The following is a 14,895-nucleotide window of genomic DNA, read 5'->3' as shown; positions in this document are numbered from 1 at the left end:
TCATTGCTAAGAATCCCAGCAAATGTCCAAGAGCCATACTTTATGCGGTGCCAGGGTGTATAGTACAATCGCAGCATTTCCTATCTGGAACCCGTTCAATACACCTAACATGTTTCCAACAGTCTCGGCCTATGGCCACAACTGCACCTCTGTTTGCTGAGATCGGCAAGACCGTCCACCCGAATGACCTCCCGTCCCGTTGCCAAAAGTAGGTTAGCTTAACTACGTGACGTTTTCGATCACTGTTTCGGCGCCGCCAAAACTGGCGGGAACTTCAACGTTTAATAGAGCTCCGGGAAAACACAGCGGGAGACCACCATACGTCACACGAAGAGAGCACCAGAAGTCCGCGGGCCACCCGCGCCATAAATAAATAGGTCGAGCTGGAAGCAAAGCCTGAACGCGCCCCACCACAGACGCTTAGCAGCTAGTGTCGGACGGGCAGCAGGTACCCCTCCGTGTAAACGCTTTCGCCTTGAGAAACGATAGGCGCGCTTAATAACTACCTTCAGTGTGAGCACTTCCGTGCCATACATCAGCCGAACTCATCCGAAAGAGCGGCCGTGATAAACGATCTGTAATATCGGCCGGAACAGAAAGGAGCCGGCGCCGGACGACATCGGCCGTCCAACCGGACGCGTTTGCGGCGCCGGCGGCGCACCGGCGCGCCGCATTGTCCGGCATTCCTCCGCAATGGCCGCGGCTCGGCCGGGCCGACCCGAACGTGCCGTGAACAAAACTCCGCCACAATAAAAAGGATGGCAAACAGGTGGGCGCGCGGCCGGCCGTAACCCGTCACTCAGACGGCGGCATCGACATTCCGGCGGCGCTGAGCGGCCCGGCCTCGGGCCCAAGGTATCGGTCCGATCTGGAGCAGTCCAGCGCCGCCCGCTCCTGGCCCGAGGGTCCGCTGCGCCGGACTGTGGGGCTGGCGTGGTCCGCTGCGCCGGACTGTTGGGCTGGCGTGGTCCACTGCGCCGGACTGTGGGGCTGGCGTGGTCCGCTGCGCCGGACTGTTGGGCTGGCGTGGTCCACTGCGCCGGACTGTGGGGCTGGCGTGGTCCGCTGCGCCGGACTGTTGGGCTGGTGGGGTCCGCTACGCTGGACTCTGGGGCTGGCGGGGCCCGCTGCGCCGGACTGTAGGGCTGGCGGGGCCCGCTGCGCCGGACTGTAGGGCTGGCGGGGCCCACTGCGCCGGACTGTGGGGCTGGCAGGATCCGGGACACTGAAGTATGGGCAAGCGGGCTCCAGTATACGGGTCTTTAGATTTCAATATTCCGTGCACTCAAGGAAAGCTGACATTGTCCGTTCGCTGAGCTCCACCAAATGAGCACCCGCCCTGAGTTGTATGCTCTGTTTGTCCCCAGCGTCAAGGAAGCATTAAAATGTGGTGTACCATCGCGCTGTGCCAAACAAGATGATGGGTTCCTTTAAATTTGGGAGCAGAGAGCCCAGACGACTGACAAAGCACCCAACTTTACATTGATTATATCAGTGCTCAGACAAGTCAGACATATTTGTTGTGACAGTATTCGCATGCCACTGGTGCATAAAAAGTCGCTGCCGCGATATGCACATGGTTTGCGTTTCAGAAATTACGGACAGGTTTTTCAGGAATGTTCCACGACAGAGGAAGACTGATGAGTTCAAACGCTTCTTGCAGACCCGCTAATTGCAGACATTTACAACGAGCACGTTGTCAGTCTGGCTTGACCATGTCGAAAAACGGCATTGCGATTCATCGTTTAAATATCTGGAGTTGAATGCTTAAGCATTCAGTTATTCTGTCGGACAGACCAAGCTCATGTTCATATCGCCTATGATGCTTCGTTCTTAAAGCAATCATTGCTGGCCGTTAGGGCATCTCAGTACGTCGAAGTCATACACAAAATGTTAGCAATGTCTGTAATTTCGCATTAGAGCACAGGTACACCACGAACGGAAAGCACAGCAGTTGGAATATCCTTATTGGGGCTTAGTGCGGGTGATATACTAGAAGACACTCAAATATGGAACATCGCGGGCTCAGATAAGACCACCAACTGTTAACCTCGCACTGTGCGGTGCGTTGAACAACCCTGACACCACGCTCGGAGTGTGCGAGAAAGGCGGCAGTAAAGGCAGCATGCTTCTACCAAAGTGTGTGCCGGGCTTTCATAGGTAATCTAAGTGTGGCTGTGGGTGACGATTGGGAACAGGTGTTGCACCACGCGTTGCCACACACAGCACACAATTGTCCGGCATGCCGCGTGATGGAATGGATGGGCCGTCACAGAAGTGACTGGCCTTCTACTGGCAGTGACCTCTGCATCTACCAGCATCAGCAGCACCACTCCCGCGTGTGTCCGACATCAGCAGCGCCACTCTTGCGTCTATCCGACATTAGCAGCACCACTCCCGTGTGTGTCCGACATCAGCAGCACCACTCCCGCACGTATCCATCAGCAGCACCACTCCCGCATGTGTCCGACATCAGCAGCACCACTCTTGCGTCTCTCCGACATTGGCAGCGCCACTCTTGCGCGCATGACTCTTATTTTGTTTGCTATGTTCATCGGGGTCCCGCCAAAACGGTCACCATACCAAGATAACGTATCGCGGGAGAGCTGAAGTTAACAGCTACCTTGTGTGCATGCGTCGCACAAGGTTCATCAGTCATCCTATACGTGCCCACATTCAAAGCTCACGGCATCTCCTATACATGCCATTTTTCACACCACCATGTTCACAGCAAGTCCTACGCAAGTAACATGACGAGTAACGGAACAACCGCAACCTCCACTGCACGCTGCAGCTTACCTGTGACCAGCTCCTCGTCAAAGATGACGACCAAAGGTTCCGGCGTCTCCGCTGCCCGGAGTGTGGCCCGGCACGTCTCCTGGATGTTCCGTCTTTCCACACTTGTCCCTGGCTTCCCACGCTTGTCCTTGGCTTCCCACGTTTGTCACTGATTTGCCACGTTTGTCCCTCGTTTCCCACACCTGGCTGTGGCGTAGTTGGCGCGTCCCTTACGACCTCAGACCTTTCCCTAAAGTCGTTGGACTGTTTCTCGTGTTGTCAGCCTGTCCCTGTCCTCGCCGGCCTGTCCCTGTTGTCAGTGGCCTGCCGCTGTTGCCAGCGTCGTCAGCCTGTCACTGCAGCGCCCACGCCCGTCTCTGACGCCACCGGCCTGTCACTGGTTTCTCGCTTCCATACCTGGCGTCGCCCGCCTGTCTCTGGTCTCCCTGTGTCGCCGTCCTATCCGTGGCTGCGCACTGCGGCGTCCCTCACTCTCGCGCGCGGCCCCTGCGCTGCGCTCACCGGCGCCGGCCGACTGCTGCGACACGCACAGCGGCTGCCGGCCGGCGCCGCGCGGCTGCCAAATACCGGCCGCCGCTGCAGTGCTGCCATATCCAGCGTCCGGCGCCGCGGCCGGCGGCGCGGCGCTAGCCTGCGTGCGTCGGTCAGCAGTCGAGAAACGTGCCCCGTGCCGTCAGGATGAGACGGCCAGGGAGACGCTGCGATCTCTCTCATCAATTGTTGCGGCTATGAGCAGCAGAATAACGAAATGGCACTTGCGCCTTCTTGCTGTGAAGCGTAAGGTCTAACCCGTGACATGGAGCGTAACTGCTTGATCTGCATGGTTTAAATGGCGTACTTGCGGAATTTTAACGGGTTAGGATGTTCACAAGATTCTACAGCGTGCCTTTCCTCTAACTCGAATGCAAAATGTTTAACTGTGACATCACGTACACGTAGCACAAGCTGTGCTGCACAGCCCATTAGGGTGTGTGATATGTTCTTGCAGAACGTTAAGCAATTGGGCTGTCCTGGTGGAGGTTAATGATCATCAGGCTGTGAACAGCTGAACATTCGTTCATGTATTCGTGCTCTAACATTGCAGCGAATGGGCCTCTCGCGTTATACATGTCGTTTTCGGTAGAATTTTCACCGGCACCCAACTTTTTAAAAGGGAAATACCGATGCCACTACGAAGAGCCTCCGTTTGTATTACGGCACGAGGAAAGTAAGGTGACTGACATTTATCACATGGCGATATCACCTTACTTGATCTTTTCCTCGTCCACTTAAGTTCAGGCATCACTGAACTCGGCTGCAATTAGAGCAATGGGTGGTCGCTCCAGTTAAGCACCCAAATTTCCCCTGCCGAACAGGATCCGGATCTAGCATTACGTAGAAAACAATGAGAGCCCGTAACACGTCCAGCACAGACGTTTTTTGACCGCGTGTGTTGCGGTATCCTGGTGTTTCAGTACTATGTCGCACCGCCGTTCTTTGCACAGGCCTTCACGGCAGTATTCTGTTTGCCCAATCCACACACTACCCATGGAGTTACGCCCATAGCAACCCGCTACTCCTACCTAGTCAGTCCTATCCGTGACCCAAGGGTCGTGCCCATATCGACCCACCACTCATTCCTGGTCAGTCTCACTCACTCACTACGCCCTGTTTGCGTGTTTCTAGCAGCTCGGTTTTAATCTACGGAAAAGTTTCAGGGAAGCATGCGCCCAAACTTAGACTTATGCGTTGATAATTCCTAACGTAGTGTGAATAGAGAGGATTATCCTGAAGGAAGTGGAGTCGGGGTACCGCGTATTGTTTAATTAAGTATCTACGCGACGTTTCGTAAACGTTTCAACCACATACCCATACCCTACCAGTGCCCACACCTGCTATTTTTCGTAAGTCAGTGCCACACCCATCCCGTTGTTCATTCCATACCAGTGTCCGCAGGCTTACCCAACGCGTGCAGTCCGCTAGTTTCTCATGTTCGGACACGCCCCAGAACCTCCGTGTTCCGCTGTGCCAGTGGTTCACCACGCCGTATCCATTGCGGTGCTTTACTGCTGCGGAGCATCGGCAACGGACCGGCCGGTCTGCAGTGACCTTTGCTGCGGTAGGTGCAGGTGCGCCCCGGCATGTGTGCTTGATGTCCCGTGTTCCAGTGGCCTAGTGCTTGATTGTCCGGTGCTCCAGTGGCCTACTGTTTGATTACCCCGTGTTCTAGTGGATTTGGATCTAGTGGCCCATTGTCCGATTGCCTCGTGCTCCAGTGCCTTAGTGTTAAGGTGCTGGACCGTTGTGTCGTGACTTAATGTCCCGCATCCCAGGCCCCCTTTTCCGCGCTGCACGCTTCACAGCGTCCTGCCGTGGGATTGTTGTGATCTTCTTTTTTTCTGCGTTTTAGTGGCTAGCTTCAGTGACCATGCACGGTGCTGCTCGGTGCAGGTCTAAAGCATATCTGGAAAGCAATCTGGTTCCCACTTTCACTCACAGTCAAACCTAAAAATACTAGTACACGAGGTTGACGTGACTAGACCACTGTTGAACTAACGTACATAGTGAAATCCAAGGTCTAGTAAGCTGAAGTATCATGGGCTTCAACCAGGAAATTGGCTGCTCAAGGCACGGCTAACGCAACAGGCAGCAATGAGGCTCATGCAAATCACCGTGTTGCTCATGGTCTAAGCTTTCTGATAATATTCTACTGTGATTTCACATCAGCAAGTAACCTTTCAGGTCACGATCATCACCTTAAGCAAGCCACATTTGGCTGGGTACATAATGCTCTCTCAACTATGATTTCCGAACTTATAAAAACAAATGTAATTTGGTAAGTACCAGTGCGCTCTCTAAAGTGTTCCAGTTCTGTTCGGATTTTGGTGTCTGGATTTAATGAGCAAACTCGCAGGTCGCTAAAACATCACCGAGGCTGGACTCTGAGGCAAAGAAACATCACCGAGGCTGAACTCTGAGGTACAGAAACATCACCGAGGCTGACCTTTACAATGGCATACATGACATAGTGCCACTCCGGTAGTTGCCATACCGAGCAAAACAAGGTTGGGTGAGCGGGAAAACCGATGTAGTGATCGGTGATTTAAGCTGTCCGATTGCAGCTGTTTTCTTTTGAGGTCACGTTGTGAACTATGAGGCGGAGTAAGGTCGCCGGGCTCACGCATGCTTTGCATCGCTATGCAGCGTAAATATGTATCTTATGGCCATCGGATAACTGCAACTGTATTTTTTGGTACTGTTTCAGTTGCAAGGAACTTGGATGACATCCATTTGATCCCCGACAGGTCAAGATAAAACACGGATTGGAGGTCAAGTATTTCCTTTGTCATTAAATAAGGGAGAGGCGGGAGAATTGGGACGCTATTGGAACTTCAACTTTGATGAGCCATTGCAGCAAAAGTATGAAAGCTAGATAACATTGCACCATGCAAATAAATAAATTGGATATTTATTTACATCAAACTAACGAGTAAGTTTCACTTTGTGGTAGGGAACGACACGCGTGGAACAAAAACAAAGACCTTCATTTACAGGAGAATCGGGACGCACGCAGGAGAATCGGGACGGACGTGAATATGAATTGGACATACTAAGGAGCATTGGGACAATATTTCTACTTGGCTACATGTTCTGTAATTAAATTTTAAATGGTAAAATGAGTGCACTGCATTGCCATCTACTTACGTTCAGGAACTTGTCAATGGTCGTGGCAACGTTTCCTTCCGCTGAAAATGGTAGCATATCGGATCCATGAAACTGAGACACAACATTTTAGAACGTGAATTCAGGATATATTTTCCACCTTCAAATAACCATTATGTTTTTGGCAGAAGAACCCAACAACGGGAAGGTATTTCTAGCATAAGATCCGACTAGTAGTAATGCCGACAGTCTACACAATAACCAGACGAGACCGCCACACAACCTGCAGTCGTAATAATCACGTTAAATCATCACAGTCAATGCGCTATTTGCGGCACAGCGGATCACATGACTATCAACCTTGGCAGTCTAGGCACATACTAGGCAACGACAATGGTCGAAAACTTCCTACGCATCGCATAATCACGTGTCAGCACAGCCAATGCTATATTTGTAGCACAGCGGATCGTCGGACTCACAGTCTCGGCAGTCTAAGCACGAAACAGGCAAAACAACTGTCACCAAACTTCCTGAACATCGTGCTACTTACGTTGAATCTGCACAGCCAATGCGTTGATGGCAACACGGTGGATCGCCTGACAAACAATGTCGGTGCCTATCCTAGGCACCCATTTAACAACGTACACGGTCATTAAACTTCCTACACATCGAAATAATCACGTTAAATCAGCACAGCCAATGCACAGCCACCAGCACAGCCACCCGCGACACAGCGGATCATATCGGATCATAGCGGATGAGCGGATCATCAGTCTCGACAGACGTCACATGCAAACTGTGCCTGCCAGGTCGTTGCGTCGGTACACGGCAAGCACGCTTTCTTTTTGCATGTTGTACACTGGATCCACGATTCACGGCTGAGCCTATACTGCATCCCACAGTACAGACACAACGCTTTATCGTCAGCCTTTGGCAAGTCCTTTGCACCTCCCAGCTTTCTCTTCTTACCTTTCGTGTTAGCGGTGTTGCTCTTGGCAACGAACAGTCGCTTTGACATACGCTCATGTCTGGTTTGCGAATTTCGAGTCTTCTTCTCCTCTTCCTCTTTTTTTCTTTGCAGCCCTGGTGTACTCGTAGCCGTCATGGTTTTTCCTTTTTCCGCCCTCAACCTCGACGACTCGGCTCCGCTTTGGGTCCTGCCTTAAAAGATGGAGGACCAGGGGGTCCTGCCTTAAAAAATGGAGGACCGGGAATTGTAAGCGTATGGAGCATAGGCATAGGCATTGGACAGCATGACTCACTGGAGGATCCTTTTGGGATACAAAATTATCCATTAAAAAACTAAATTTTGACGGAATTACAACATAATCAACAAACATAAGAAAGGTGGAAATGAAAGGAAATTTATAATCACGAAAATGTAAGACAGCTTAATAATGAACAATATTTTCTTAATGGCTGTTTGGACGATCTGAGGTCTGCTTAATGACACTTTGTCATTGCTGCTTTATCAGTTTAAGGAAGAAATTGTGATAAAAAGAACTCACTTACGGATATCCCCGAAACTCCTGCGGTGAGACAAGCCGGACTGCGGGAGATGCTGGGCTGAGTGAGCCACCTCCTTGGACCTCAGCTGGAGCCCGCGACAGCCCAGGAACTGCATCCCCGCAGTTCGGTTTGTTGCTTGCAAATGGTGGCCTTTTCAGCTGCAGGTTAACCGGATCAGTCAGCGTCCTTGACAGGGACGGAGGCTCCGGACTCTCGACGCGGTCCTCTTCGTATGTATCCACTTCGTGTGTGCCGTCTTCGTGTGTGCCCGCTTCATGTGTGTTTGCATCGTGTGTGTCCGCTTCCTGTGTGTCCGCTTCGTGTGCGTCGTCTTCAGCCACCCCGGGCGCTCCCACAGTCGCTGAGAGAGCTGGTCTGTCGGTGACGTCTGCGGGAAGGAAGCCATCCTTGGTGAAGACTTCAGTGTCCAGTGGCAAGATTTCTGTCGTGCGAAAGCCGGACAGGATGTTGGCTGGGGTGGCCGAACGGATCAGCGCCTGCCCCATGAGCTTCCCCACGTTCAGAAGCTTGATGGACTTTCCCGCGTTTTGGAGCATCCAGCTGTCTACCTGCTTGTTGAAGCTTGTCTTCATCGGACCGAAGACGGTGACATCGGGCAGTTGGAGCCTGTGACTCGTGTGAGGAGGTAGAGTCACGATATGGACTCTACTGTCCTTCGCCAACGTCAACACGTTCAGGCTGACATGGCTGACGTGATTGTCGGGCACCAAGATGACTGGATTGTCCTTGCTTGCCCCCATGTGCTCCACAATGTGCTGCATCACCTTCTCAGAATTTTCAGGCGTCATCCACCCGCTACTGTGACGCAGCTGCAGCGATCCTCCCGGGGTGCCTTCCATCAGATTGTCCCGAAGAGTCTTCCTTGGGAAGATGTAGGCAGGGGGAAGGTATGCCCCAGTGGCAGTCACAGCGACACACATCGTGACAAGCTCACCCCTCTCCGCAGAGGTGACCTTCCCGACCTGTTTGTCTCTCTTTCCAGCAATGACTTTTCCAGGCTTCTGTACAGTCGCGAATCCAGTTTCATCTAAATGTAAAATCCTCGCACCCGAGACTCCCGTCTGTTTCAGGACCTCAGACAGGTTTCCGAAGACTTCTTCGACTTCGTGCCTGTTGAAGACTCCAGCTCGCGCGATGGATGTAGCTTCAGGTTTCCGCAGTGCCAGCTGGGTGTTCCTTTTTATGAAGGCCTTCATCCACTCGCGCCCTGCTTCTTCATTTTCAGCCCAGGAGGCGGGAAGATGTTTGTCATTTTAGACTGCCATTTGGTAGGCAATTTCACGTGTTTGCTTGTGCGTTAAACCATGGAGCATCTTCGAGCACTGCATCACATATTCACTGAGGGCTTGCTCCTCGTCAGCAGTGAATATCTTCGAATGACTGTAGTTGGGCTCAAGACGAGCTGCAGGATCGACACTGTGCTTTGCGACATACCTTCCAAGGACGTTTTTGCTCACACTGCGGGGTTCTGCAGCTTTTCTCAGACTCACTCCTTCTACAATATCTTTGACATCCAGCAGCACTGAATTATGAGATACGTCCGCGTACCCCTTTTCTTTTCTAACGTATACACGTGGCATGGTTTTGAAAGAAGAAAAAAGATGAATAAGTTTGGATAAAAACAGTTATATCAATTTATATGTATGTATAGTATTATGCACGAGTGACATTAATGGTTCCTGCAGGAGGATTGGGACATCTGCACAACAATCGGGACGGGTGTCCCGATTCTCCTGCAGCGCACGCTAGCTACTAGACGAGTTATCCGCCGTTCGTCAATCGGCTTATATAATTTTAAATGCAAGCAAGAAAATTAGCATTATGTTAGCTTATAATGTGAAATGGTGAAAAGAAAAGATGGCTTGACATGAACAGCACACACAACTTGAATTAACACTCGAAAAGTATATTTTTTTTTTTTGGCACTCACCTCGTACAGCGTTCCTGTGCACCGGAGAAGGACAGTTGATAGTTTCCAGCGTTACTTGATACAAAAACGAAAAGCATTAAAGTACAAGTGGCGATTCGGAGCTGCCTATCTGTAAGATATTGGCGTGTCCCTATTCTCCTTCGTCCCAATTCTCCCGCCTCTCCCCTAACCACTCAGTGACGACGACGTGACAAGCGATATCCGGCGCAAAATGATGAATAGCTCAAAATTACTAATATTTGAAAGCCTAGGGAAGACCTGTGCATTCCAGCTGAGGATCAGAGGGTCTTTCAATATACTGCAATGATAGTCATGATGCAAATGTTATAAAAAAGCAGCAATAGTGAACAAGCGCACTCAAGCCTTGCTAGATACATGTTGCAACTGCAATAACAGGCGATGGCAGGGCAGCTCAGATGTTGTGTGCGGACGCGAACAGTTCAGGGTCATGACCTTGCTCGGCCTTTTTGGAAGTTTAATGACACTTACACCCAAGTACCCATGAGCTAAATAAGTCTACAACAATCATCACCCCCACAAAACGTCTGTACCAACCACGCCACAAACTATGCCCATCAACTCTTACCTGTATTACATTTATCTGACCCGGTGTGACCTTGACCCAAAAATCACTACATCTGGTCGCACAGTGCTCGTTAAAATGATGCTGGTCTGGTGGATCACACTATACCTTCTGCAAATATGGGTCCCAAAGTTCCCGTATAAAAGAGCAATTGGACACCGTTGACTTATCTTCATCTCTAAATGTTCTGATCACTCATTCTTATGCACAATAAGGCCTGCCATCACTGACATTAATTCTACAGCGTCTATCTAAAGCAAAAATTAGCATATCCCCATCGCCAACAAGTGAACTGTGTCGTCGACGAAGAGAGAAAGATGACTGACGTGATCTTTACAAAAAGATCATAAGTCACGACCTACTCGAGAAAAAGTGCTGCAAAATAACAAAAGGGATACACCCTTCACAAAATTATCTACCGAAAATGTAGTATGCTGTCTTTTATGGTTATTAAATTGGATGAGACCTGTAATTAGGCCTGTAGGCGTGTCAGACCCTCTTCATATCGCCAGTGTTAACACTCGGCCGTGTGGGGGTCAAATTGATCACCCGAAGGCTTCTCTAGAATAGTTTCCGAACGGCGCGGCGTGGCCGCGCCAAATTTTGCACAGCTGTAGACATTTAAATAGCAAATCATGTGGCATAAGCAAATTAAATGTACCTTGTAAGGTGGCTGGTCTATGGCGGGTCAAAGTCAGGCCATGGTTTCAGCGGAGTCAATTTCTGTGGAGTCGTTCAATCTGAGGCAACAACAGAGTGCTAGACGAAGTCGTGCATCTCTGAGATGTTTTCCTAGGCTTAGGCAACACAAATATTGAATGAGCAAATTACGTTCACCTCAGGTCAAGTATGAAGGTCAGATCAAGACCAAAACCAACCTGTTTTATTACTCTGGGGCTTGCTTTGAGGGACAGTTTATGCTATATTCTTCGTTATTGGTATATTCTTCGCTATTCCGGCTTGGGGACATGTTCTCGCCGGCTTATGATATGCGCGCCGGTTTCTCCCACAAATATAAAAATACATCTATGGTAAATGTAAAAATGCGTTCCACTCTTGCACGTGATGTGGCTGACACCGGCACCACACGGGTGTGAAAATGCATCATGAAACGTCACGAAAGCTGATCGCGTCGTGTGCGTCCTTCTCCAGGCAATCCCTACGGTGGCCTGTGTTATCTGCCTGGCTAAAACATCTAGCCCCCCACCCCCCACCCCACCCCCACCCCTCACCCCACCCCCACCCCCCCCCCCCGCCGTACCCAGCTGGGACGAACATGTAGCTCCCCAGCGGCGGAACGGCAGCGTAGTGGTGCTGCGAGCGCCACCGAGCGCCACCTCCTGACGGAACTCGGTCAGGCTGCGCCGTTGGCTCGTGCCGGACGGCCGTGGAATGCGCGCCCGTCCCCAGCGGCCGCCGCCAGCCGGGAGGCCGGCAGCGGCCGGCGACGAGCGGCGGCGCGGTGCGCCACGTTGCAGCGGACGTCGCGCCGCCGGGTCTGCGTGGGTTCAGTAGGCTGCTCTGGTGGGAACGTAGTGCTGGAGATGGTCCGCCGCTGCCCGACAGGATTGCGTGGGTTTTTACATTTGGCAGATTCCTCGCTTTTTTATCTGGATAGTTGTTTGGTTGTAGGCCGATAGGTGCTGAGTTTTAGTGCCTGTTCAGGCTTTATGATTATTGGTGGCTGACTGTCATCGCTCCTCATTCCGTACAGCTAAACATCCAGCCATTACCGTCATCATTGGGATATATCGTCTCCCTCCGCCAATTGGTAGGCTCGTGGCTCAGGAAAGATGTGCGGATATTGTGCACAGATGCTATGAATTGGAGGGCCCGAAGAAGAGAACTGCATACGTACTAGCCGGAGTTGCCAGACGCTATAGATTTGTGGCCTTCGGACATCATCTGAAGGGAAGTATAGCATATTAAGGCATATATATATATATATATATATATATATATATATATATATATATATATATATGTGTGTGTGTGTGTGTGTGTGTGTGTGTGTGTGTGTAAGCATGATAAAAGGAACTTCTTATGACCTTTTGATTGACTTAACATTTAAAGCAAAGCTGCTGATTTATCTACATTTTGCCAGTCTGACTTTAAGGCAATCATTTGGGCCTGTTGTTATTCTGGATCCCGAAACACAGCCTAGTTTAGGTAACTTACTGCGGGTAGGGTTGCCAACTCGTCAACAAGCCGATCACATTGTCGTCCAAGTTTAAGTGGTGCCCAAATTCGGGAAGATAAAGATGCACATAAGTTTTTTATTCATTAAACATACATTTCCTCTTCACCTTGACTTTGCTTTTGTCATCTCCATCTTGATTTTTTTATTTGAATTTTAAAATGGTCTTCTATTATCGTTCTGGCAAGGTAGCGGACAATTTTGCGCTTTGATATACATGCACCAATAATAGCTCAATACACCCATTTTTGCTGGGGCGTGAAGCTGTCTGTAGCTAAGCAACAACAAGTTAGGTTAATTATCTTAATTTGATCCCTGGCCTTCATCGAAAACACGCTTCAGAGACAATCTTCAGCAATCTTTGAGCACGTTATGAATGACCGGATCTCACTTTCGAAAATTGGTGACTGCGCATTAAAGGCAATGCTTCATCGTCAAGAGCTTTCAGAAAATGACGCACGTAATAAAACAATAGACAGCGTTCGCTGGACTCGGCCACACTATTCTTTTTGGGACAAACTTTCCAAAAATGTATGTTAAAAAGAAAATGGACCGGCTGCGTCATGCCGCGCATAGAGTCTCACTGAACGATCACATCAGTTCAACATTCAGGTAACACATTCCAGTCACGTGACAGTTCTAGGCCACGTCACAATGTCGAGATATAAATAATACGTGGATTACGAGTGGATAACAAACAAGCTCAAGAGCCACGGCGTGTTACGCGTGTCACGCCTTCACACGGTTGAGTTCGTGAACGTTTCTCGTGAACTCGTGACAGAACACCGGTGTGGGGGCCGGCCAAACGGCGGGACTTGTGTCGGAGCGCCGGCGCGGGGTCTGGCCAAACGGCAAGACTCGTGTCAGAGCGCCGGCGCGGGGTCTGGCCAAACGGCAAGACTCGCGTCAGAGCGCCGGTGTGGGGTCTGGCCAAACCGTAGGACACGTGTCAGAGCGTGGGCAGGCCGCCGTGGGGGGCCACCCTCCGGCCAGTGACCTGGCAGCTCCGTCCTTTGACAAAGCAGCCGCATCAGCCGAGCTGGCCGGAACAAACCGGCGACGTGTGGACACGTCAAGGGCTTAAAGCGTATGCAAATCGAGGACAAATCCACCTGTGTTCGCGGGGGCGAGTGACGCACAAGAGATTAAACCTGTGGCCGATGACCTCACGTGTTCTGACCACCACGGACCCCGACGTCGTTACGACAGAGCCTTGGCTGGAGAAGCTCTCCAAACGCTTGGTCGACAGCAGGGTACCGTTCTGTCAATCATAGTTACATCTTGTGGCTCGCGACGCCGGGAGTATAGGAGCAGTTTGATTGATTTTTCGCAGGAAAATGCGTAGAACAAGAATGCGTAGAGCACCGTGGCCAGGCAGATGAAAAAAAAACTGTAAAACGAGTGAAAGGGCCTTCAGGTTATCCAGACATACGTCTGATGATTGGTTCGTAAGCGATACCATGCACCATTTGCAGAAGACAGCATTTGGAAGCCGATACTTTTCACAGTGATTTAACAGTTAAACAGTTTACAGTGATATAGTGTAACAAAACAGGACACACACAAAAGGCTACACAACAAACCAACCACACAACTTGTCCTTGAAGATTATTTTTTGTGTGCGGATCCGATGAGCTGCTCGCAGTCCATCCCGTCCGTCTTTTTCCTGTCCCGGGGGCCGAGAGTAGGTCCGGAAGGGCTCAGCCCTCACACCCTGTCTATGCCGGGCGCTGCGTGCTGGCCAGCGCTGCCCACAGTCCGGCCCGAGTGGCTGGATTGGGGTGGAGCGGCGGCCGCCACGCAAGGGCGGCCCGACCCCGGAGATCCGTGCCGGCGCGCTCCGCGCCGCCCGTCTGTCTGCGGGCGCTGGCGGAGCGTCCGGTACCGCTCCAGTGGCCTGCAGGTCGTGGCCGGGCCGCGAGGAACGGCTCCCTGCGCTCCGACATCATGGCCATGTTTTTCTTGACGACGGCCTGGCAGTGAATGTGAAGGTCCACTGCGCTACTTGTTACAAGTGGCAGCCTCTCGCAGTGTATTGCAGGACGACAAAAAGAGAATACCTTATCGTGTTCGCTGATAAAGTAACGACGTTTAGAGAGGGAAATCTGGTCGCACTCTGCCATACTCCGCATGCTGAAGCAGCCATACCAGAGAGCGTTATGTCACGAAATGGTGTATCAGTCGATAGGACAGATAACGTTTGGCCTCGTGACA

At 51.0% G+C, this 14,895-nt stretch overlaps 1 protein-coding gene across 1 annotated transcript in view; it reads right to left on the bottom strand.

Annotated features, from left to right (window-relative positions):
- LOC119092197 (ankyrin repeat and BTB/POZ domain-containing protein 2) overlaps positions 1–3,301 on the bottom strand; it is a 97,947-nt gene extending 94,646 nt beyond the window's left edge. Inside the window, exon 1 of the mRNA XM_037215174.1 lies at positions 2,800–3,301. The gene's annotated coding sequence lies outside the window, so the exon portion shown is untranslated. The remainder of the gene's footprint in view (positions 1–2,799) is intronic.
- Between the last annotated feature and the right edge of the window lie 11,594 nt (positions 3,302–14,895).

The sequence above is a fragment of the Pollicipes pollicipes genome, unplaced genomic scaffold (genome assembly GCF_011947565.3).
Source record: "Pollicipes pollicipes isolate AB1234 unplaced genomic scaffold, Ppol_2.1 Scaffold_3447;HRSCAF=4054_pilon_pilon_pilon, whole genome shotgun sequence".
In the NCBI taxonomy this organism is placed as follows: domain Eukaryota; kingdom Metazoa; phylum Arthropoda; class Thecostraca; order Pollicipedomorpha; family Pollicipedidae; genus Pollicipes; species Pollicipes pollicipes.
The sequence above is the reverse complement of the archived record's forward strand: the minus strand, read 5'-3'. Positions and strand labels throughout refer to the sequence as shown.